Source organism: Anas acuta, chromosome 3, assembly GCF_963932015.1.
Source record: "Anas acuta chromosome 3, bAnaAcu1.1, whole genome shotgun sequence".
Classification (NCBI taxonomy): domain Eukaryota; kingdom Metazoa; phylum Chordata; class Aves; order Anseriformes; family Anatidae; genus Anas; species Anas acuta.
In genome coordinates, this window is record NC_088981.1 from 73,070,216 (window position 1) to 73,097,178 (window position 26,963).

The 26,963-nt window shown below is 39.1% G+C and overlaps 1 long non-coding RNA gene across 1 annotated transcript; it reads left to right on the plus strand.

The window, feature by feature from the left end:
• Positions 1-4,484: 4,484 nt before the first annotated feature.
• Positions 4,485-26,008, plus strand: LOC137854444 (uncharacterized). The gene is made up of 3 exons (XR_011095169.1): positions 4,485-5,180; positions 14,235-14,397; positions 23,560-26,008. It is a non-coding gene; the product is annotated as an uncharacterized lncRNA (long non-coding RNA).
• Positions 26,009-26,963: the final 955 nt, after the last annotated feature.

The following is a 26,963-nucleotide window of genomic DNA, read 5'->3' on the forward strand; positions in this document are numbered from 1 at the left end:
CCCAGCCAGCATGGGTTTGTGAAGGGCAGGTCCTGCCTAACTAACCTGATTTCCTTTTATGATAAGATCACCCGTATGGTGGACCAAGGGAAACCAGCTGATGTGATTTTTTTGGACTTCAGCAAGGCTTTTGACACGGTCTCCCATAGGATCCTACTGGACAAAATGTCCAGCATACAGCTAAATAAAAACATCATACGATGGGTGAGCAATTGGCTAACGGGCAGGGCCCAAAGGGTTATGGTGAATGGGGCTGCGTCAGGCTGGCGGGCAGTCATCAGTGGGGTCCCTCAAGGCTCCATTTTAGGGCCGGTACTTTTCAATATTTTTATAAACGATCTGGATGTAGGAATAGAAGGTATTTTGAGCAAGTTTGCCAATGACACCAAACTTGGAGGAGTTGTGGACTCGAATGAGGGTGGAAAGGCCTTGCAGAGGGATCTGGATAGGTTGGAGAGCTGGGCGATCGCCAACCGCATGAAGTTCAATAAGAGCAAGTGCCGGGTCCTGCACCTGGGACGGGGACACCCTGGCTGCACGTACAGACTGGGCGATGAGACGCTGGAGAGCAGCCTAGAAGAGAGGGATCTGGGGGTCGTGGTAGACAGCAAGTTCAATATGAGCCAGCAGTGTGCCCTGGCAGCCAGGAGGGCCAACCGTGTCCTGGGGTGCATCAAGCATGGCATTGCTAGTAGGTCGAGGGAGGTGATTGTCCCGCTCTACTCTGCGCTGGTGCGGCCTCACCTCGAGTACTGTGTGCAGGTCTGGGCACCACAGTATAAAAAGGACACGAAACTGTTGGAGAGTGTCCAGAGGAGGGCTACGAAGATGGTGAAAGGCCTGGAGGGGAAGACGTACGAGGAACGGCTGAGGGCACTGGGCCTGTTCAGCCTGGAGAAGAGGAGGCTGAGGGGAGACCTCATCGCAGTCTACAACTTCCTCGTAAGGGGGTGTCGAGAGGCAGGAGACCTTTTCTCCATTAACACTAGCGACAGGACCCGCGGGAACGGGGTTAAGCTGAGGCAGGGGAAGTTTAGGCTTGACATCAGGAGGAAGTTCTTCACAGAGAGAGTGGTTGCACACTGGAACAGGCTCCCCAGGGAAGTGGTCACTGCACCGAGCCTGACTGAATTTAAGAAGAGATTGGACTGTGCGCTTAGTCACATGGTCTGAACTTTTGGGTAGACCTGTGCGGTGTCAAGAGTTGGACTTGATGATCCTTAAGGGTCCCTTCCAACTCAGGATATTCTATGATTCTATGATTCTATGGTGGGCATCCTGCAAGCAGGAGTGCCCAGCAAAAGTATATCATAACCTTATATTCCATATTACCTGACACTTGATTCCTCCCCTGTTTCCTCATTGGCTGGATACTACAGGTTCACACACTACTTGACACTTATTACTATATCACATACGCATAATTTTTATTTGACTAACAGTTAATTTCTCCTTTTTCTTTTCTTTTCCCCCTCTTCTCTCATGACTAGAGGGCCCATGATTTTTTGTTTTTACCAATTTCACACTGCTTGTCCCATTTTTCTTAACTATTCTCCTTATTTTGGGACAGTGGGACTTCCCCTGTATCTGCTTAATGTACTCCCCACTGCTATGCCATTGTCATGCCTGCACAATCACTTTTGAATATGCAAGGCTAGTGGAATTTTCCACTGCAAAAACACAACTTTGTTTCTCACAGTTTACAATCTGGAGTGTTTCATGGACACTTTTGGGGGAAAACAGAGAAAAGTGATTCAATAGGGCTGCTCACCCTGACAAGGATGAAATACATTGGCTAAACTTCTGTAATGAAACTTGGCTTTCATGAGTCTCACGTCAGGTAGTGGTTTCTTTTCAGTCCTTAATAACACCTTTCTCATTCTGTTTGCCATCAGTTACTTAGCCGTAGGTCGGAGGTTGTTTTCTCTCTCTTACTGAGAAGTGTAGAACTGCATGGAGGTGCAGTGTTGATCTCATGATGCTCTTCCTTTGTCTCACAGGTAATGAAAGCTAAAAGGACACTCCCTCTTTTTTTTAAGCAGTATTTCATATGTGTTCTTTTCATGTGACTAAGGTGCATCACAAGTGCAGAAACTTCCCACAAGTGGAAGATAATACACAACCCCACAAGACTTTTCTGGGTAAGACATGTCCTTGGAGAACTGAAAAAGGGAAGATTTAAATTCTTTGTTGTGGTTACAAGAGATACTGGTTAAAATTTTTTTATTAAAAAAAAATATTTTTATTAATTTTTTTTATTAAAAAAATCACAGAGACAGAATCATGAAAAAGACATCTCATTTTTTAAATAGCTTTATTCATCAGATACGGCTCATGAATCCTATTTGGATGAACTGGGAATCATATAACCACAGCATGAAATACATATCAGATTTGCTGTATAAATTTGCAGTGTGTCTTCATGATAGTTCAATAAATGAAAACAGGAAAAATGCTCATATGACACCAAAGTGATTGAGAGCGCCTTCAGACCTCGTACAAGGAGTCAGTGTACTGTGGAGGGAAGATGGTGAATTGGAGACCCAGACTTGGCATCTGGTCCTCACTTTGCTCTGGTGTGGTGCACCAGCCAGAGACAAGGCACTTTTCTATGAGATCACAGATTGGTTTGGTTTGGTTTGGTTTGGTTTGGTTTGGTTTGGTTTGGAAGGATCATTTGGTCCACTCTCCCTGACATGGATGGAGACACGTTTCACTACAGCATATTGCTCAAAGCCCTGACCAGTCTGGCTATGAACAATTCTAAGGATGGGGTGTCCACATCATGAAAAAAGTCTCCCTTATATTAAGTCCATATCTACCCTCTTTCAGTTTAAAACTGTTGCCCCTTGTCCTGTCACTACAGGCCCTAACAAAAATTCTTTATCTTTCTTATAAGCTCCCTTTATATAGAAAAACTGCCCTAAGGTCTGCCAAAAACCTTCTATTCTCCAGGCTGAACATCCCCAGCTCTCTTGATCTCTCTCCATAGGAGAGGTGCTCCAGTGCTCTGATCATCTTTGTGGCCTTCCTCTTCACTTACTCCAGCAGGTCCCTGCCTCTCTTGTGCTGGGGACCCCAGAGCTGGCTGCAGTACTCCATGTGGGGTCTTGCAGAAGGACAGTAGAGGGCTAATCTGCTAACATGTTCCTGTTTCAGAACAGAAGATAACTGCAGGGACCTCCTGTTGGAGTGGTACATAGTGCAACAGAGCCCTTGGTAAGCCAACTAACTCTAAGCACAAGTAGAAAATCGTTTATCATCATCATTGTCATTCCCTATTCATATTTCTCAGTGCAAACTCCATATTTATTTCCTGTGCTTTTTCCAAGATAACCACTCTGTTTCAACATCCTCAGCATCTGAATTTCCAGTTTGGGAACAGTAAACTTTAAAATTATTAGTCAAGTTCAGGAAGTAGGCAGCTTTCTTTACTTTTCTTCAATAGCAACAGGGCACACAATTCTGCTTAAAAAAACCCTATCTTCCTGTAACCTATTTGTTAATCATGTTTTGGTGACTGGCTTTTGGGCACAATCCCAAGAATTTTTAAGGCAGTCTTTAATAACCACTAATATGTCTGCATACAAAACCAGATGATTATTATTCATGGGTGAGATTACGCAGAATTAAACTTTCCAAAACTGCAACGACCACATTCAGTTAGACATGAAAGTAAGCTGAATTTCCATTTGGTTTGCTTCTTGCTGAGCCTTCAAATTATAAAGTGAAGCAAAGCCAAAAGATTAATACAATGAAAACAAAGATTGGGAAATTAACTGACACGATGCAATTTTCTGCCTCATTGGGCTGGCACCAATAATATGCAAAGGAAAGCCTGCTTAGTGTTGGTTAGATGCTGTATAAATGTGGGACAGTCAGTCTCCTTCTCTAGGGAAGGTATTTTCTTGAATCATATAGCCATTGACTCTTCCAATTACCAGAGACCCTATGAACAGCTTGAGGCCTATCCTTTTTTATTTTTTTTTCTTTTTTCTTTTACTGCTTTGCCATATTACTGCTATTAGAGTTTACACAGGTACATGATTTCTCATTATCTCTAATATTTTAGTGTTAGATAAGGAGAACAAGAATAAAAAAGAAGGGAAACCCTGCAATCTGCTGCCACCTCCATAATTAAATATTAATATTTTAGAAAATGTTACTTTAGGGAGCCCATAACAGACTGTCTGTTAATCATCTCTTCCAGTGTACTCTTAATCCATTACATATTCAGGCTGCTGTTATTACTAGAAATATGTCATTGCTTATAATTGTCCAGAGGGAGGCATCGTCCTGTAGTCTGCTTCTTTGGATTATGAAAAATACGTCCTCCTTATTTTAAAGATTTGAATAAAATCTGAATTTCTGTTACATATCTATGCACCCAAGGACTGTTTACTCAGAGCAGGTCTAGTTTGCTTTAGCAGAGACTGCAAGACTTGTGAACCTGGGAGGAAGCATTCTTTCCCTGTGAATACTCTGGCGTTCTCAAAGTCAAACTGAACCACACTGATTGCTTCATGGCATCCTGTGGTGTTCCCAAATTACTGGCTAGTGGTTGACTTTTCATGTGATGCCACATCTAAAGAGTAAACTTTGAACTGGAGTTCAGGAAGACTAGTGTTGGTCCCAGTTTAAATTCTGTTATGCTGCACCACCCCAGATAAGTTTCTTCTCCCTGTGTTTTACCTTCTGTTCTTGTTTGTTTAGTAGCATTAAATTGTAAACCATTGAAAGTGGGAAATACCTTACAGCTGGATGGTTTCTACAGCACCTCTGGGTTCAATCCTTTCTGCAGCCCTGGTTTGGCCACTTTCCTTGCATCTATCAGGGAATGAAGGAGGGGTTATGGGTGAAAAGAAACACTTAAATTTTTCATGGTGCTTACGCCTGCTGGGACAGAATGAGGCATGCATGAATTAATGTCATCTTGGTATTCTCTAACTACTTGAATGCTTGAGTCTTAATGTGCTTAATGCTCTTAATGTTCAATCCTGTGATATTTTATATTTAATTTTCTATTAATCCAATTTTTATATGTGTGGTTGCAGAATTTGCTTGGGTGCTTTGCAGAGCAGATCTTCTGGTCAGATAAGAGAAGGCCCATCAGCCACAAGAGGGGAACATGTACAGGAACATTAACAAGAGTGACAACTTCTCAGTGATTAGCCACGTTGGTAGGTTCAGCAGATTCTTTCTGGGGTTATCTGCTGTGTTTACTGTAGGTGAGGTAGTATTCTGTGTTATGGTACTCTCTGTATACCTGTATTACAATGTTCTGTATTACAGAAGAATGTGGTATATTCTTCTCCTCTTGTTACTATACTGAAGTTTCTCATGAAAAGTTTTATCAAACTGACATTTTATACAGAAATTTCCATTATTTTTTCCCATCATGCTGTATTCTGCCTAGTGATTTGCACCTCTGTGTGTTACACCTGTTTTGAGATAGTCTGCTTCTTGCACTTTTAGACTCAGTGCTGATAAAGCTCCACAGCTTGGTTTGGGTAATGTAATAAACTGAGGTAAGGATTTCAATCCCTCTTCATTTGTCTCAAGTAACATCTAGTTAGTTACTCAAATGTGTGTTTTCAGCATTTCCATTGGACTGTAGCTAATACAAACTACTTGTTGTGCGTATGAAATACTGTCCTTTGCAAATCTGCAGAATTCCTTGCGTATGCATTGCAAGCCATTATTCCAAATTAGCTTGCTGTAAATACATTGCTGGGTGAATATTACTGTGGTCTGAGTCATTGCAGAGCTGTATAATGTGTTTCTAAGTTGAGTTACTTTGACAAAACGACTGTAATAATCAAGTATCAGCAGGTAGTGGTTTTGGCTATGTTCATATAAATCAGGTACCAATTGCTGTCAAGCCTCTATTAGGTGCATCATGAACTATCATTGCTTCCTTTTTTTTATTTTTTATTTATTTTTTATTTATTTTTCCTGATACTTTACATAAATAAAACACTCTAAGAGAATATATTTTGCTTGCGAAGCCTTTTTTTTTCTGGAAAATTCCTGTGCTCTTGCTTGCCTTTTTTACAAGTGCATGCATCAGTATCCCTCATGGGCTTTCTTCCAAATGCCTGCAGGAAATATGCTGTGGAATCCCCCCCCCCCCCCCCTTTTTTTTTTTCCCTCTAATCTTCTTCTGGACTAGTTCATATCCCACCTACAGAGCCTGATTTTTTTTTATTTTTATTTTTTTAAGTCCAAACATCTATATTGGTCAAGGGAAATTGATGCTGTGTGTCTGACTTCCAGGCCTCATTATCTGCATTAAAAAGAAATCAGTGGTATCAACACACTGTGCTTCTTCCTGCGCTTCCCCATTTCTGTTGGCAGAGTCACAGGTGTGAGTGAACATCTATCCCTTCTCTTTCACATTCCATTTTCATGTTGCATGAGTAAAGAGCTGCTAGAGCTGCTACAGAATTTTCTGTCTTTTTTGACTTTAATTTTTTACTTGATGGCTTTGGATAGCATGGTGAAACCTTAATTGTGCAGACCTGTCCAGGATGTTCTCTAGGCTTGTCTTCAGGTTCTGTCAGGTGTGTGACAATCAGATAAGTGCAAGTGTTTCTGACATGCAGTGACAAGTAGTTGTCTATCTCAGCCTGTCTGCTTCTCTGCCACCAGCGATGCTGTTTTGTCTTCCTGACATTCTACTGCTGCAGCTGCTGGATGGGAAGCACCTTCCTGTTTTCAGTGAAGTATCCTGAGTTTTGTCATTTGACTGTGATATTATCATTTATGTTTTGGATGTTGTTGTCCCTCTCCTTCACTACCAGTTGCTTTCTCCTATCCCTAACGCCCTCAGGCCTCATATTGGTGCTGAGAGATTTCTTACAATCTTTGTTTAACTATTAACAGGGAGTCCACAGCCTTTTTTTTTTTTTGCCTTTTTTTTTTTTTTTTTCCTTTTTTTTTGTTTTCTTTTTTTGGTTAGTGGTTTGCAAGTTTTGTCCTTTGAAGATTAGGTGATATCACTTCCACTCTCTTAATCTCATCACCTTTTCTGAGGTACGAAGTGCTTACAGTGCTTTTTGTAACTCAGGTTTTGATTGCATGTCCTACCCTTTGCAATTAGCCTAAAGTCATTTTGTTTTGCTCCTTTCTGGTGCTGCAACAGCCGAGATTGCACTTCAGCTTTAGCCTGTCTTTCTAATGTATAGAAGAGATTTTCTCCTAGCAGAGTAATGAAAGTAACACCCTCTCTGCTTCCCCAGCAGATAAAAGTAGACTGTGCCTGCTCCTTCATGCTGTTCCTATCTCTGTGGAATGCTTACAAGTTACATCTGGGAGGGTGGCTGTGGTACAATTTTCCCTGTTTTAGCTGTGCGTGGGACTCAAGGGCCTGTGCACATTCAGACTGACTCAGCATGTGCTTGGTGTTTTATTACTTGCAGCAATCAGACTAACCCATTCTGAGGACTCCTCCACCTTTCCCATTATGCTTAATTATACCGTATGTTGGAGATCCTCCCCAGCTTTGGCCTTAATACTAATAGCACTCATTGCTCTGCATGCACCACTGACACTGACTTCAGTGATAGCTTGAGTTCTCCAATGTCCTAGCAGATGTCATATGCCCTCCAACATGTCAGGAAATCTCTCAGGATCATCATCTGCCTTGAGCTTATGTGGATTCTATTGTATGTTACCAAGATTAATGATTTTTGCAGCTCTCGGTCCCAATGCTAAACTTTTTTTTTTTTTTCTTCCTACTTTTTTTCCACTCTGTTGTGATTATCAGGCTGAAATCTAGGCTTTTGACAGTTTTCCTTTAACACTGTACCTCATTGCTACATGTAGCAAATGTCTCCCGTATCCTGCTGGTGTCATTCACATCATGCAGTACTTGGGTTTGGTTATTGACTCGGCTCTTCTTTTATTCTCTGTCTAGGCTACAGTTATTAAACTTTCTGTAAGTTTTGAGTAATGCTAGCACCTTTCCTGGATCTATTAAAACGCCTGTTTATCTATAGATTCTTCTTATTATCTCTTCTCTCACTCTGTTTCATACCTTTTAGCCACTCTGCTTTGAAGGCGAGTGTGGGCATGCATGGACTAGTTTTGATGCACTTTCCCTATCCCCAGGCTGCCTGTGTTGCAGTGGCAGTTGCAGTGCTGCCTTCACTGTTGCAGGCAGGTGGGGGTAAGCTGATTAGCTTTCCCCAGAAAGGATAACTATAATCAGAGGCCTCTCTGTACTTCTCCATCCTCAAGGTGACCCAAATGAGCACATCTCTTGCAAAGGACTTAAACGCAGCTTATCTTGTGCTAGGTCTCCTTTGAGGAGAGGTTTCTTTACTACTAACTTTTTATTCACTTAGTAGAAGAGCCTGCTGCTGTCTGGCTGTTCCCAGTTCTTAATATGGTAAGCCTTGCATCACTATATGTTAATATTCCTGTTTGTGCAGGGGGCACTGCCATTGTTGTCCCAGAGACAAGGACCTACAACTATCTGAGCAAAGCATCCCTAGCAGCAGGGCAAATATGGACATTTTCTGTCCTGGGGCCTCAGGTAGGTGTAATATTAAGTGCTACTCAGACTTTGTAAAATCCCTCTGTAAATTTAGATTAAATAGGTAGACATGAGGATTGTGAGCTATTTACATCATGTACTTAAAAGGCTGTATCTTTTCTTCTGGTGTTCATTTCAGAGTTTTCTGCATAGAAAAAGAATGGGAAGACAAAGCTTTGCTCATCTACCCAAGTTAGAAATACATTTTACTAGCCTACAAAATCTTTACATTTATATTACAACTTCTTACTCCTCACTACTGTTGCACTTCAGAACTTCTGAAATTTGGTTACTCAGCTAAGCAGATAATTTATTTTGTTAAAGCAGCTGCTAAGCTGAGTGCATGTGGATAAGGCAGGAGTTTTTTTTATGTTTAAATCTCTGATTTTCTAGCTACTCCAGGTCTGATAAGTAGGATTGCAAGCAAATCAGACGTCACTTTTCTTCATAAATTGACACATAATTAAGTGATAAATTGATTTAGTTCTGCCAATTAAAGAGACAGACCTGAACTTTTATGGGGGGTAAGTAGAGAGGCACTGTGGCTGTTTCATGTCATTAGCTTTCCTACAGCTGTAATAAGTAACTAGTTTGGCATGTGTTTTCCATTAGTGTCTACAATAAAGTCTTTATATGGGCACATTCTTGACCAGTAAATGACTCACAGCCAACTCTGTAATGGTGGATAGGGATTAGTTTTACAAGGACTAGGCTTCTTGTTACCCTAGAAGGCATCTTGTAACTGGAAGGCATCTGTCCTAAATCAAACTACATAGGCTTCCTTGTACTGCATGGGGAGGCAGAGGTGCTGACAACTGAGAATCAATAGAGCTGAGTGCAGAGGTTCCTGAACTCCCACAGACACAGTACTGAAAATCTCTCTTATGAACGCCTTACTGGAAATAAATGCTTCACTCTTGTTTTGGATGACCAATCATAAACCTGCTTTGGAATTTAGAGAACTTAGTTGTTTCTTAAAGTGATAGACTTGTTCTTGTTCTCAGTCCTCCTTCTTCTAAATCCAAGATCCCAGTGATGAGAGGCCATTTTCACTTGGGAGATGAAATGTACAAAGGTATGATAGGTGTGAATTCTCTAATGGTGAGGCTATGGTGCAGGTCTTCCTCTGCTTCTCTTCTGTCAAAATAAAATACCTGCCTTACTGTCTCTCAATCTTTTTAAAAAGTTTTTTCTAGTGCAGTGGTGGGAATGTACACAGGACTCACTCATCCAAGTCAGAAAGCTTGAGGAGTCCAATTTGACCTCCGATATCTGAATACACTTACAGGATGTGGCCTGAGACTCTTGCTGGAAAAGAGTCTAATTGAACTTTGGTCAGTTCAATGATGGTGCAGTAGGAACATTTGTGCCTTAGAAATTGTACAGCCCATATTTGACAATAAATTGAAGATCTAAATGTTAAATTAGGGTAAGTCACCTGAAACTTCGGTAAGATCACCCAGGTGCATCAGTAGACATAACCTTTTATCTTGCCTTTCCACTGAGTTAGTGTCCTAGGCAAATGTAAACCTATTAGCATTTCAGACCCCCCTAAAATCTCCATCTTGGTGTGCGATCCAGGGTATTGTTATACTATAGCTGGTTGCCTACCGCTCCATTGTGTATTCTCAAATTATTTGTTGAGTGGAGCAAGAACTGCTTCAGACTCCTGCAATCAGATTTTATTACAGGTTAGAGCAAGGACGGCTGACTAAGAAGTGCTGGCACTGGTTAGTAAAACTGAGTTCTTTGTCTGAAAACAGATAGGAGCTGCTGTTATTTACTCTTCTGTGTAGTTGCCTTTTAATTGTCTTCTGTTTCTTCTGTCTTTCTCACCCACTAAAAACAAACAAACAAAAAAACACCCTAAACCTATAATCCAGTACTTTCTTCCGCACCATAGTAGGCTATCTTGCATTATGGACAATCATCATTCTTACAGATAGAGACAATTATTACTTAAATTAGTAATATCCAGGTGGTACCTGAAAGTTTTATATGAATTCTCTGGCAGCCATTCTTTCGACCTTTACCTACTTACAGGTTGCAGAGCTTTCATGAAGAAGAAATTCTCTGTACTCTTAATACTTACTGTCTTCTCAGGTCCTCATGGACTGGGTGTTGTTAGAGTACATAATATGTGGGAAGAATTTGTGTTATAATGTGGTGAAGGGATGAGGCGTCTGTGTATTTGTCCATGTTTGTCAGTGTTGTGATTTTCTTTTTTTTGGTCAGTGGTGTGGGGATTTTTGTTGTTGTTGTTGATGTATGTGAAGTTTGTGTGGATTGTGTGATGAATGTATAGTTTAATGATAATTTTTTTTGTTCTCAGTGTGAACTCCCTGGGTCAGAAATACTGGTCTATTGAGAAGTGTAACTGAATATTTGTATTGTTCTTTATACCACGTCCTTCAGGATTCCACTAAAAATAAATAAAAATACATGGCACAAGATGTTTCTATAAAATAGGCTTTATTTTGTTTTACTGCTGATCCTAACATCATTTGCTTTTTCTATAGCAGATGGTCAGTGCTTACAAGCAACCATTTTACCTAGAGGTGTTTACCTTTGCATTTCAAATGCCTGAACTCAGCATTTTAGTCTGACATCATCATGATTTTTAAAAATTTGCATGCTAGAAGTACAGGTGGAAAAATCTTCCATATGGAGATGTTTTTGTTTTTTGCTTTCTGCCTATAAATGTACAGAGAGGGGAAAACTGCAAGGGTTAGGAGTGGATAATTCTTTTCCCTGATCAATTCTGCCAGTTGAAGCATCATTGCACTTGCATGGCTGGTGCCAATATCTTGCAGTGAGTATCGGTGTGGTGAAGCTGCACATCTTCAGTGACAGCATTTGACTGCTATGCATTTCTAGTTCCCTAGTTGAAATGACTGATTGTGCTCTCCTGAAGTTGAAGTGGACCTCAATCTGATGAGCATTTGTGAAAATAGCAGTAAAAAGCAGAGAGAAGTTTCTGATTGAAGGATAGAAGGGTTGAGGAATTTTGAAATTATATTTATTTTAGCTGGAAAGGAATTAAAAAATCTTTTACGAGGTCATGTCCATTCTAAGTGTAGAAATAGCTTTATCTTCAAGGACTGATGCAGCCTCAATTTATATGCAAAGATATCCAGTAATTACTCTGGATGTAAATATGCTATGGGGCTTCTAACAAATGGTGACACTGGCTAGTGCATGTTCTTCATTTTCTTGGGACAACTATAATAATTCTTTTTTTTTTTTTTAACATAAAAACCTGTATCATTCTCTTTGCTCATAGCTTAAAAAAAAAAAAGAAAAAGAAAAAAGAGTGGAAACATAATGAACAGGGCAACCTTGTCCTGAATCCTAATGGCTTTCTGATGAGGTAAACAATGACTCTTAATTAGAAGCTAAAATTTTTAATTAAGATGATTCTTCAGTAATTATCTCAGTTGTCTGCTTCGCTGGATTTTAATGAAAAAGATTGATTAGGTATAAAACCAGTAGCATAATTAAACATTCAAGGTCTACACTGGTTATTGAGGTGAAAGCTATGTGATTAACTTCAAAGTGCATTTTTCAGCCATCAGTGAGTGTGAGGCAGTGAAGCCCACTTCAGGTGCCAGGCTATCCCAGCTCCCTTTCTGTTTGGTGCCTGCCCATGTCTCACAGGCTGAATATGCAGGAACATCATTTTGGGGTAATAGTTACATTGAGCAACAGATTATAATGGCATGCTTCTAACTAAGGCTGTCAAAGTGGCTATGAATTCTGTATGTCAAGGGCTTTTAGTAAATGGACTGGAACTTGTCACACAAGGCTTCAGATCTGAGAGCAGATTTTTATTTTATTTATTTTTAATGTTCTTATGAGATGTGAAATAATTAGGTCAGCAGTTCTGGTTTTACATGTGCTCAGAACATCCTATAGGAGCTGACCAGAGAGATGACTTTTTTTGTGGTTTGTATAACTTTACGAGGATTGATACCAATCACAAATCTCATTTCTGCTTCTCTTACTCTCAGTGAGTAGCCCCTCACTTTATGAACAGTGTCACTGAAAACATGAGTAAAAGCTTATCACAGTGCAAAATTTGTTCTGAAGAATAAATGGCTGCTGTGCTCCTGACTGAGTTTTATAGCCTTACTAGACCAGGAGAAATTATGTTTAGCATGCTGTTAGCTAATCATGATTAAACCTTGTAGCTCAGAATCACTGCGAGATAATCTAGGGATGTTCTTTCTGGAAGCCATTGCCATTGCAACTAGAAATAAAGATGTTTGTGCTGAGAAACTGATCTTAAGAGAAGTTTGAAATCAGACTTTCAGGCATTCAGCCATGGTTGTAACCTCAGTGAAGAAGGAACAACTATGGACACATATGGAAGCAAACTGCTTTTCTGCTCTCCTCTTCGCTTTGCAATGCAGAATTCCGGATCACTATCTGAAATTCAGGGAATTTCCCAAAGCCTTTGTAATGTATCTGTCTGTTGGGTGTCACTCAAATGTACTGTGCTTCTTCCCAGTTGCCAGAAGAAGGAAGCATGGTAGAAGTGCCAAAAAATGGTCTCTACATTCGGTCATTCCAATGAAAAACTGCCTCTCACTGATTCATATTCATGTAACCACTGCAAAGGCAAATGTTATTTTTATTTATTTATTTATTTTTTACAATTGCTCCAGTGCACCAGAGAAGAAGACTGAACCACAGGGTTAATTCTCCTTTTTTTTTCACTACCTCAACCCATATCAATTACTGTTCACCTTAACTCTTTTCTTAAGTTCCTCAGCTGATGAATAAACCAGCAGACTGCATTTCACACTTCCCCCATTAATTGTTGGAATATTTCCCTCATTGCTAGACAGTCTTAGTTAATCATTATTCACATTAGGGAAAGGGGTAACACTTCTCTTCATGTTGATTGCCCTGACCACCAGAGTTAATGTGAAAGGAGCGTGATGAAGGAACTTGTGTTTTTTATGACTTCTTGCACTTAGTCGTCTATGACATGCAGTAATATTCAACGGTATCTCCTAGTTACGTGGTTCTAGCTATACAGGTAATAGCCTGCACAGAAGAAGTTCTCCCTTGTTCCCTCTTTTTCTCCACCACTAGAAAGGCATCTTTAAGGGACTTTTAAAATTTAATATACATTCTGTGGTATACTGAGCGGAGAAGCCCCAGAAAAAGATCTAGATACCTTACATGGAAAAGCTGGAAATAATGGGAGTTTCTGCAAGGATTTATTTGTCTTAATCACCAGATAATCTAACAAATATATCTCATATACTTCCATGTGATTTTCTTTTCTTTTCTTTTCTTTTCTTTTCTTTTCTTTTCTTTTCTTTTCTTTTCTTTTCTTTTCTTTTCTTTTCTTTTCTTTTCTTTTCTTTTCTTTTCTTTTCTTTTCTTTTCTTTTCTTTTCTTTTCTTTTCTTTTCTTTTCTTTTCTTTTCTTTTCTTTTCTTTTCTTTTCTTTTCTTTTCTTTTCTTTTCTTTTCTTTTCTTTTCTTTTCTTTTCTTTTCTTTTCTTTAAAAAAACAAACAAACAAACAAAAAAAAGACCAAAGGAACCCTTTGGTCTTTTTTTTACTGGTAACCTTTCTGTAAGCACTCGGTGTTTGAGCAGTGTTAGATTGTGATTTTTTTGTAATCACTATTTTTAACTTGTGATTACTATTTTTACCTCCCTTTTTCCTTATGTTTGGCAGGCCAATATTTCTTCCATGCTTACCTGGCAAACAAATCTGGGATCGTGGAAAATACGGGAAAATCTCTGTGTTGTTTCTGGAGAACAATACACATCAAACTTCACCACCAGTGTCCATAGCAAGTCAAAAATGATGCAGTGGAGAATGTTGCTTCAACCAACAGGTCTGTTTATTGGCAGAGATACCTGGTACCCCTTCAGAGTGGCTGTGGGTAGCAGATTGTGCAGTACAGTGCCAGTGGGTAACATTCCCTTTCTATTGTGTTTGGAGCATAGTCTTTCTGATTGTATTACTTCCTCACATGTAATTTGACCAACTCTAATTGTCCCCCAAATATTTGGGGTCATTTTCTCAAGGACACTATTTCACTTCTTACTTACCATGACAATGTTACAACTGAGTAGAAGTCTAGAATTTTAATGAGCGTTGTAGAGTCCACTACCTCTTGGAGAGCTGAACAGACTGATGCACTATGGGGCTTTAGTCTGCAAACACAAGAATCAAATAAAAGACTGGTAAGAAAATAACCCAGTGTTTGGTCATATAACTGCTTGAATTTTGCATTGAGGATTGTGCTGTATTCTTAAGAAAGGCCAGAGTATGCAGTTTTGTTTATACAAAATTAATCAGGATCCGAAATCTGTTGTTGCCCAGCTTCCTGGAACCCATTTGTCATGGTGATCTTTTGAAATCAATTGAAATGTATCTTTTCCTCCTGCTTACTGACATGATAGATTGGTAATAATCAAACACTATTTGTGCGATGTCAGTCTAGCTTTTCTGTCATGAGTGATTGAATATCCTTTAAATACCATTTTGGCATTACTCCTGAATCGAAACCTAATGAGAAAACTTTATAAATGGACTAAAGTCATGTTTCCAGCTCCCAGTTGTGCACTCAGTACAGACATACCTTGCTTTATCTCTGCACTTAGCAGGAATTGTTTAACACGCTGCTCTTGCAAGCTTTTGAGCCAAATGCAGAGAGCACATGCGGTATTTTAATTACTGTTTAATGATTCTTTTCTGATCAGACTTAAAATCCTCTCTGTGCAAATGATTATAGGTAATTCTTTAGCTGTAACAAGATCATTTGATAATAAGGTTGATAAAGGAAAGCAATTATTTAAGTATCAGTAGCTTAGTATCAGTAATGACTATCTCATCCCTGCTTAGGCTTTGTGCAAATGTGTTAATACACTGTAAATTTAATGTTAATTTTCATGGCACTGGAATAGAGCATAAACATAAGTAAAGTGGAGGTTTCCCAAGGGAGAGGGATTTTCAACATTTGGTTCCTCTTATTGCCTCACTGTAGTTGATGGTAAGAAAGACATAGTGTGTGCATATTCATCATTTGCCTGGTCATTATATGTGATAGTAAGAAGACATTTTTCTTGCTCAGTCTGTTCTGATCAGCTCATAAGACTCTGTCGCATTTTTTTGCCCTGGGTCCTGGCTCATAGGGAGAAATAGTTTATTTGTGGAGCTTCTCTTCTCTGAAGCTCGTACAGGGATGTATCTTGTGTATGGGGTAGGGAGCCGCTTCAATAATTTTGATGGACAAAGTACTGAATTGTTTTATAATAAAGTTTTTCTCTGAAAAAAATCAAGGTAGAGCCTATATGGTAGATCTGTGCTCTGGTAAGAACTATACTCACTTAAGAAAAGATGTCTTATAATTTTGCAAGACAAGCAAAGCAAACAGTCACCTTTTCTCTTGGAAGACTTGAAGTAAATTCACATGGACTTAAGTTCTCTGTGCACGGATCAATGTCTTGAGCTAAAGCTACAGAATTTGATCTTCCAGGGTATATGTAATTGAGAGGCAACAACTTTTTCCACACTAATAAAAATATGAATCTTCAAATAGTGACTAATGACCTGAATAACTGTTATATTCAGGTATAAGAAAGAAGCAGAGTGCTGTGAAAAACACTGACACTTTAGATTTTTTTCTTGCTTTCTCCGGAGTATGGTTGGCCTGACTGGCCCAATTGTGGCAGTAAGTGCTATTCACTGGTGACACTGAGGCAAAATAATAGCTTGCTAGATGTGCCTTGTCTGCTTCTGAAAACTGAATCTTGTCTGAGTCAATAACCATAAGGCCAAGTAGTTGCCAAAGGTAGTGTAGTGTGAGAAAAGGAGGGGAAATAACCAGCAAAATAAAGCAGAACTGGACATGACACAGAGTGTAAGTCTTAACAGAGTAGAAGTCATGCAGAAGTGCTTTCTGAGAGCAGCATGGCCAATCTGCACGCTGTTTGTCCATGGGAGATGGGGGAGGCATGGAGTCCAGCTTTGCCTCCACTGACTTGAAGCAGAGCTGGGGAAATGATCTTCAGCTGTACTTTTATACTTTTAACTGTGGCTTATAATGCTCTCCCTTTTAAAAGGCAAACAGTCAGATGTTCTTCCTCCTTTCATCCAGATGTATATTGGCATATATGTAACCATAGCAACTGTGTCTGGAAAGAACTGAGATCTAGTGGTTTTTAAATTGCCTTCAGAATAAGATTAACAATGAAGCTTGAAAGCAGACGATATAGTTGATAGGAAGGTAGATGGCAAAAATGAAAGGGAATTTTATTGCTAAACTTGCTCAAGCCAAAAAAAAAAAAAGAAGAAAGAAAAAGGTTCTTATAAATGAAGTAACAGATTCTCTCGCTAAATAGGTGCTTTTACAACTCATTAACATTTCAGCTTTACTTCCAGGCAACTGGTCCTGCTTTTGTGGCTCACATTATCTACTGTACTTTACTCATAGTAATTATTTTTAGATGTGTCTTACCTTGGCACATGCATTTTAACACCAGTAGGGCTTGCAGAATTGGTTAAAGTGATCATTGGCTTTGTGGCCTACCGATTTAAGCAAGGACTCCTTCAGCTGTAATCTTTCTTCTGCTCTGAATCCCACTGCCTATGCCTAAGCAAGTCTCTGGGAGTTCATCTTTACAGAACAACTTGCTATGTCTGGGAGCCTATGGGTTTGTGCATCCAACCTCCACCAGGGAGAGAGTTTCAAAGTGGTGAACACCCATGCACGTAGATGATGTAGACAGGTTTCTGTCACACAAAACAGAATAGCAGATGTCAAGGTTAAGGATCCCTAGTAACCTGCAGTTGGTTGCTTTTGAGAATATAAAATCAGGACACCTTAAATCACTTGAGTGTTTTTGGAAATTCAGGGCAAACTCAAAAATGTAGCTTACAGATACTTATAACTCACCAGTTTATTGCACAGGTAATATTCATATAATGCTTCTTGAAAATGAAGTGGTAGTAAACTAAAGTGTTCTGCCTTTCTGTGTCGACAGCTTGAGAAGATCTTTGAGATAATGAGTAAATGAATTAAACTTGAGAGGGGTTGAATACATGCATTACATTCCCACTCCTTACTTAGAAGACTTTTTTTCAGGAGAACAAATGAATCTTTATCTTCACAGAGGATCTTTGCACATAAATAAGAAGAATGTAGCTGCTTAAGACTTCCATCTGTCAGAAACTGGGCTTTTAAAAATCAGTCTGTGCAGAGAAATCCCACACTTATATGCATGCACTGGTAATAAAGCACTTTTTAAAGCTTTTGCTAGCTTGGGATGCAAGTTCTCTGCTTAGTGGGAGCAGCATCCAAGTGTTCAGAAATAAAATTCTGGAGCCTAATGTGGACTGGGGGAAGACATCAATGCATCTGAGAAGACTCCTTGTCATGACAGCTATCATATCAGTTTGGGGATCTTGAGATGCTGGATACAGGCAGATGGAATTCTGGTCATCCCTGCTGAACAGCTGAGGGGATGGAGTGCCCTGGGAGAGGGAATGGGTTATGATAATGCTGTAGCTATTATGGCTGAAGAGTAGAAGAAAAGGCAAGGTTTATAGGGAGAGGTAATATCTTTTATTTAACTAACTGATATTAGTAAAAAGTAAATGAACACGAAAGGCCATGTTAATTTCAACTTAATCAACCATTATTTTGATGTTTGTTTAAAGTTTTTAATCAGATATTAAGTATATTAATTTTACCTTTCAGTGATGGTTGTAACTAAAAGTCAAAGTAGCTTTGTGGATAGACTATTCTAAAATTCTTTTTAACGTGATACAAGTATTTTGAAATACTATTTTTATATCTTAGATAACTAGTGGAGAAGGCTATTTCTTTTGCTGTATTAAGAACTGGAGTGTGGTAACCAAGCCAATGTTAAGTGTTATTTAGGCTTTGATGCCATCGATACATATAAAAAAACTTCAGTAATGTTGAGTTCAATGAACATGTGTACAATAATTCACAGGAGTAACTGTTTCCTTTAAGATGGCCATTTTCAGCTGAACTCTTTATTTGATTTCAGTAGGTCTCAACAAGAAACATGTTTTTCAATTGACACAGGTATTGTAAAATTGCCATGAAGTTTTGGACTTAGCCCAGCTTTTCAAGGTGATTAGGCAAAGTTCTTATTATATGATCATAGTCCTCCACAATCCCTTTAAAACTGGCAGTGCTGTAGAGGCACCCTCATGGGTGAAAGGTGTCTAATTCCAGCTGTCCAAGGCTGACCTCATTGCCTGTAATTACACAACTTTATCCACTTGTCAGAGAGCTAAGTATTCGTGTGCTTTAGGTTAGGTGCAAAAAGTTAAAATAATCATTCTGGTCCTAAGTGTATATATCATCTTGCATAGAGAATTAACTACTCACCTGGATTGCTGTTGTCAGCTTCTTAAATGAGTGCATTTAATACTTGTACATGCACTTGGAGTGGTGGCAGGACCATTAGTATCCATTTTTGCAAGTGGATAGAGAAACCATTGTGAAACCTGGAGCCATGGCTGCACTGAATTTTGTATATAAAACTAGAATAATTTTGTGATTATTCTTGAAAGAGGAAAGTTGTGCCATCAAAAGACATTTTTATGATAGCCAGAATTACTGTGCCATGAAGGTAGTATGAAAGCACCTATTCAGAAAAAAATTCCTCAATTAGGTTTAAATGGTTCTAAGGTTAATTTTCTAGTGATGACAATAGGAAGTACTTTGCACTCTTTTCTGTAATGACAGTAGTATAATGCCTTTTCTATAAAGGAAACAAGCCTAAAATTAACATAAGGTAATGAGAGAGAGAGACAGACAGAGAGAGAGATTGAGGAAGGTTTTAGGGTTTTTACAGGATGCTCTACAGATACAGAGCAAAAATCATGGCTAATAGTTAGATTTCATGTACAAGACTCATTTTAATTATAGCAAAGCACCCAAATGTGAAACATTAAGTTACTTACTCTGCCTCTTCTGCTGGTCTTGTCCATGGGCACAGGGGAACCATGCAGTTAGTAAAAACAGTATAGTTTGGCACAGAGGTAGTTCTCAAGGAAATGAAAGAAGGTGCAGACTGAGTAACACAGTGCTGGGTCACTGGAGCTGAGCAGCATGTGGAGCTGCTCTAATTTTGGAGTATAAAGCCTTTTAGATCTGGATGTAACCAGTATGGTTCCAAAGGAAATGGAAACATCCTGAGCTAAGTGATATATTTCAGCAGGGAGGCGAAGGTGGTAAATCTTTGGTGTACTGCACCTTGAGCTCTTCATCTGAGTACCTCCAAAAATAGATCTGGATGCAAAATTTTAGACATTTTGACATTTGCCTTTTAACTCTTTTTCCTTCAGTCTGCAGACGTTAGTTATAATTTCATCATATGTTGACCCTCTTTCACTTTTTGCTTGTCACTCAAGAAGACGTAAGGCAGAACAGGACCCATGGTTGTTGTTGGTTCACTTCTGCTATGACCACAGTCCCCTGGGAGATCCTTACTCCAGTCTGCTCCTCTGGTGCTTCTCTGCAGCTCTTTCTGGGAGGCAGGAGACAGCAGAAAGGGAAGATACAGCAGGAACTACATGCACACACTGAGTTGCATTGCAAAATCAGGCAACATGCAGTCTGCTTACTGGAAAAACATTTTTCATTGAATGTTTAAGGAAAATATATTCTTTGATATATAGGAAGAGGGCTATGTTACTCAACGGGACATTTAACTGTTTTAGGCAGAACCTTACAGATGCTTAAACTATCTAAGAAAGGCTCAGTACTTGACACAATAAGCCAGTAATAAATATACTGGCAGATTTTTGGAGAGAACCAAAAGTCGGCCATGTTGAAGCAATGAATGAAGAAAAATATGACGACATGATTTCATAAGGTTAAATCATGCTTTTTTAATGCAGTCTTTCCATTAGTGACTATAATGTTAAGATATATATACTTGTCTCTTTCTTCATATAGAATGTGTGTTGATATATTTTCAATAATATGCCTTGGGAATGAAAAGGAATAACGGATAGGAAATCAATAGGAACATTTATTTTTATTGTTCATGCCAGCTATTGTATAGGAGACAGAAAAATGACTGTAGTGTTTACACAACAGCACTTGCTCTCAGACTGTTTCCAGTAGTTTAAGGCATTTTCATGAGTGATGTATACTAATATTTCTTTTTCATTCCTCAAGAGAATGAATGAGAAAGAATAAGCATTGATTCATAATTTGGATAACTGTGTAAATAGGCTGAAGTGGGACAAGTGCTGTCAGAACTGATTATTTGGAGGGTTTATTACAAAAAGCTTTACCTCTTGAAACAAAAAGATCCTAAAGCATCTATTCATCAAAGCTGCAAAAGGCTTCTGGCTTTCCTTTAAGATGATCCAGGTAGCTGAAGCCTCTGAAAGCACCTAACATTGTGGATTTCTAGCAAGCTGTGCTGCCCATCCAGCAATCCCTAGTGAAATGTCCACCTGGGTAGTGGCAAATGGCCAGTGGTAGTTAATGCAAATGTGGGAAATTTTATGTCAGTGACTTATAGCATCATTATTGGCTGAGTGATGAGAAGTACCAAACTGACAACTTGCCCAGAGAGCTAAGACTGGGTAGGTGCTTCTTGTGCTGATCAAGGGCATAAACCAGAAATAACTTTTAGCTCTAGTACTGACTACATCCCTGGAGGTGCTGAGGGGTGGAGGCACATACCATGTCAGACCTTGATTTGGATGGTCGCCACCTTCATCCTAAGAGGGCCATCAGAGACAGGGTTTTAGGCCAAGCAGTCTGTAGCTGGCAGCACATTTGCATGAGTAACCAATGACCGAACCATAAAAAGTAATGGGAAGAATAGCTGCCACCGTGTGATTTAAAACTCCCTAAGTAGAACAGGAGATAAAGGAAGCCAATGAAACTGTCCTTGGGAAGATAAAGGAAAGATGTCACAGCTGAAGTAGAAAAAGCAACTGCTGAGGTATGTGGAGGTGTTACCAGACACATACTGCAAAAAGTAGCAGCAACAAAGACCCTGTGATCATTTTTCATGTAAGGAAGCTGAATCTGCATGGATTTCTTATATGTACTATGTTCACATTCCCAAGACTGCCCACATATCTGGCCAAAAGAATGGTGAGATCTTGCTAATATAGACTAAAAATGTTAGTTTTACATATGATATGTATATGGTTTGAATAAAGCTCCTGTGTTAGAGGGTGGACTGTTTCAAAGGTAGTGTCACTGGTCACTGGTGTGATATATCACTTCGCCAACCATGCTTGTATTTCTGTAAATCCTGTTGAATAACTTTGTTTCTGAAATTTGGATATTAGTATGAAATGACAGCAGGTCTTACAGCTGGGTTGCAAGATTTTAGCATATTTAGGACTTATTTAGGCCAGTACCCAGGACATATTTAGGTTACTTACTCTTATTGTTAATATCTGTTGAGTAATTTGGCATACTAACAGTTATGACTGATTTATAGAATAAAATACTGTACAATAGTTCAGTTGGAAGGGACCTACAAAGATCAAGTCCAACTGCCTGACCATTTCAGGGCTAATGAAAAGTTAAAGCCTGTTCTTAAAGGCATTATCCAAATGCCTCTGGAACACCGGTGAGCCCATACAATTTCAGTGGTCACAAATGGAAAGTCATTGCTCTTCCAGTCATGCAGCCTGAGATCTATCATTAATATTAAAAATATTAATACCGTAGACTGAATGTATTTGATCAGAAAGCTGTGAAGCTTGTTAATATTTTTGAAACATATGAATACATAAAAATCAGCAGCCTGAAGTCCAATGATGGTGAATTTTGAGAGTGATTAGATTTTCCAAAGTGTCTTCATGATTTGCTGTGCTAAAGTTACCACTTTCCATCAGACATAAGGATGTGGATAATCAGGATGTCTACTGCTGAATTATTGAGGTTCCCATCATGATACTACCTGCTCTGGAGGTCTATGATGCAGCTTTTCTCTCAGGTAGTGTTTTCCTTGAGGTTGCACCAGATATCAAGAATCACCTTCTCAGTGTAGTTACTGATGTGTAGATAGAAGTTAGAACACTTGAACAAGTAATTGATTATTTCTACAATAATCATTACTTGTAATTACACAGCCACACACACCTGGCATATTGTAGCTCCAACAAAATAATGATGTCCTGATATCTTGTAAAATGAAGAACTATAGAGAATGAGCACCCTAAATCCTACAGTAGGATTGAAAAAGTCAGCTAACAAGTCCAAAATCTATTCTCTAGAAACTCAAGTGTTAGCAATGAATGGAATTACAGTGTTCTTGGATATACTTCAGAAATTGCTGGATGAAAGACTGAGATTATGTCATTAAAAACCCCATAGTCCTTTCCAGGAAAAACATCCACCAAAGTTTGTATTCCTACTGCCATTTTTTTTTTTTTTTTCTAAATTAAATGGCTGAATATCCAGAAGATTTGGCAATGATTAGTTTGGCTGGCCTCTATTTCTTAAACTTTTTATTAATCAATTGATTCTAATGGCACACAACACATTTTCTGAGATAACTTCAAACTCAAAAACACTAATATTTTCTATTTTGCAGCTGCACACAACTACACTGCTTTATTCCATTCACTCAGTGACTTTAATAACAGTGCAACTTTACCATAATTTCAGAAATCTTAGTAAACGTTATTTGGGATTGGGGATTTCTAAATGGGAGAAAATTGGCTGTGTGATTTACAATGGTTAAGAACTCCTTCTAAAATAACCAAGGTTAGATTATTTCTCTCTTTTACTTCTTTCTTTTGCCTCCCACCTGTCAGTGCTTGGAAGCATGGCGGGGGACAGAGGGGAGGAAGAGAGAGAAATGTGATGGTGTAAGCACATTTTTTTTTTTTTTTTAAGAATTCATATTTATTTAGTGATAGTGGAAATAAGAGCTTTTGTAAGATCAGTAGAATCCCATTCAGCTCCTTTGGATACTGAATGCTGAACAGCATTTTATTATTATTTTTTATTATTATTTTTTCCTTCCAGAGGTTTGACTCCTTTAGGAGTTGAGATCCAGAGGTGATGACAAACCAGGGACAACTCCATATCCTTACAGCCCCTTTTGGTGAAGGTTCAGTTTCCCCGTTTAAAAACAGCAGAAGATCCTCTACCTGCAGTCCAGCCTCCTGCTGGTCCTTTGCCTCGTGACACTGTTCAGCATCCCAAGGGTTGTCATCACGCTGGCAAGTCATGGCACCTCTTGCAGTGGCTTGAAGACAATGTTTACCCCAATTTCAGCCTACAGAATGACTATAAAATCCTTGGAAATGCTAATGTGTGAAAGCCCATGTTTTTTGCACAGCTAATTTTAATGGTGGGTGAAACATGGGAGATAAACTGAAAACACACAGCCTGTCTAATGTTTTAATCGGTGAAATGCAGGACAATGCCAGAAGTGTACTTTGGGGCTTATAAGAGTATAACAAATTCTACCCTGTTATGTAGCCTTTGTATTTTTTGCAGCATCCCCCCAAGTCTAATATAATGCACTGAAAAGACAGCCCTTCTTAAATGAAACATAGTACAGTCAGCTCAGAATTGTATTTGACTTGGTTGCTAAAAGAGTCACTGAAAGGCAGAAAAAAATGTTGTTCTCTCTTAGGCTCTGTAATAACTGTTCTACTGAGAGAGGCAGATAAGAGTGGCAGGATTTTTTACAGTATTTGACTGATCATGACCTATCCAAGCAGGAGAATACGTTTTCCCCCAATATGTTTCTTAATTTGCTTATAACAGCAGTTCGGGTGAATAGTGATGGAGATGTTAATTGGAGGCCAGAAGGACTAGCAGATGTGCTCAGGAGATGCTGACAGCATTGCTCCCTTCTGCAGGGTGCAAAGTATTGCTGCTGCAAGACTATGGCCGGGGGCTGCTGTACCTGCGCACATGTTGGTGTGGGGAGCTGCGAGCAGTGCTCTGCTGAATACCAGTACTGCTGTGGTGCTCTGGGGGAATGGGGAGTCCCTTTTTCCAGGTGCGTTTTGAATGGAAATTAAGCTGTCTAGTCACAAATTCTCAGGCTGGAGCTGCCCAGCCTGATGTCCCCCTTCTTCAGCCATGCATTATGGAAAAGTGATGGAAATTACAAGTACATGCAACCTCATTAGCTGGATCGTGATCTACAGAGCACAGCCTGGGTCAGGAGGTGCAAGCCTCAGCCCAGGGATGTCAGTGGTTTTACAAAATGCTTGGCTTCTCTCAGTGACCCAAGCCCAGTGCTTCAAACATGCTCTTATGCTGCTTATTAAGACAACACCTTTTGTAGCCAAGGGACAGGAACAGCACTGTGAGGCTAAGGTGGAAAATTACATAGTATTAATAACACAAAGCAGTTGAAGATCAGGCAGACTCCATTTTATTAAAACTGATCTTTGTTTGCATGAAGAAGTGTAGCAACTATGAATGAACACTGTCCTAGTTATCAGCCTGCTAATAACCTGTGAAAAGATACTGAAATTAAACTCTCCATCTTTTATTAATAGCATCATAACCAGGCTTTCTCTACTCCTGTCCCCGTTTCCTTTGTGAAGAATATTTACTGATATCACTTTTGATGCTTTCCATCATTGTTCTTTAAAGGCTGTTTTAAAACCAAGACTTTTAAATTTTTTATCATCTGCGGTGGCTGACATAGACAGGTACTCAGAGGCACACAGAGGCTAAGATTTTATGTCCCGATACATATATATCATGTCATTTTCTGAAGACTTGGAACACCTAGAAGGAAATAGAGATAATCAGATAGTGAGGTCTTTATATTTACAAAATACTTGTGGATGTGTGATATTCTTTTTTTTTTTTTCTTTTGTTTTTTTTTGTTTTTTTTTTTTTTTTTTTCTTTTCATAATTATCTGGTATATCCCATTCCTTCTTGCCTGCCAAGAGAAATTGGATGAGATGTCTGTTTTTCTGTTATTTGGATTATTTTATTATCCACCAAAGAGGTGTTTGGCAGGGTGGGTAAGCAGAAAAATAATGAAATGAGCTAGAAAAGTTTAATAAACATAAACAAAGCTTGAAAACAACAGCTTAAGTTTTTGATCTTTGGATGACCATTTGATTGCTCCGTTATTAATTCCTGTGTGAAAGTATGCATTTCAACAAACAGTGGGAGAGGAGGTGAGAGGAAATAAAAACTCACATAAGTCAAAAGGGAAAACCAGAAGGAGGTATAACTTGGCGTGGGGATGAGTGAAGAAACACATTTTTGCTGCTGTACCTCATATTTGGCAAAGACATCTGTTGAGAAACAGGCACTCAGCTCAGTTATCTCCTCTTACTTTTGAGAACTTGCTCTTTTTGAAACTGAATAAAAAAAAATATGGTCCAAATCTAATTGTCATGGGTGCTCCTTACCATACGTAAACTTGGTGATTTGCTCCCCAAGGCAGAAGCTGTGACTCTGGGTGAGTCTTTCACTGCTGGGACCCATAGACATGTGCTGTCTATAATTTGAGAAAGCTTGGCTGTCTAGTCAGATTTTAGGATGGAGGCGTTGCCTTTATGGTGAAGAACCAACGCATTACCCTGGAGAGACATTATTTTTGAGTTGAGGGGTAACATATTACTGGGCCACACCAAAATAAATTCATATTAGGAGTCTGACAAGGAAAAAAGGCAAGGAAACTTGTGGTATTACCAGGAAATCCCAATCAGGGAGACAAACTGTTCAGACAGTGGGTTCAGCAGGAGGCTTTTTTTTTTTTTTTAAAACTAGCAACACACTTCTGGAAACCTTTACTGTAATGTCTACATATTGCTATTGGAAACATCTGCTTTGCATAGATTAGATTACAGGTATAAATATAGATGTATTTCTGTAGTCTTTGGGATTTAATAGCTTTCATGGTTTCGTTATTTCTTTTGAATAAGCAAAACCATCCTACATAATTCCTGTTACTCATAACTGTGGTTAGAAACTGAATTTATGACATGAGGCTTGTCATGCAGTCTTCTTGCTTGCCACCTATGGTCAACAATTCAGAAATATGTTAATGCTTCCACTGTTTGCCTGCCAGAAGGAAAGTGGTAAGAGCATGTATCTGTTGGTCTTGAAGCCTCAGGTGTTCCAGGCTGGTGCCTTCCCTCCAGCAAAGTCATTTCCCAGTAGCCACGCAGAGTTTCTTTCTCACAGTGCTTTTGCTGTTGATTGTATTTGCATTACTGAAACTGCACAATTTTTGCTTTCAGAAGACTGCCATTTGTTTTGCTTGTGAAGTTTTGCCCCACAAAAACAATACTTACTTTTGCAGGAGTATAGGTGAATTCCAGGGTCAGACTGGAACATTCAAATCATCACAATCTAATAGTTACTACACTGAGAGTGACCTTCAAACAGAAGATGCAAAAGTTTATCTTTTCTAGCATAATGGTTTTTATAGACTCGAAAC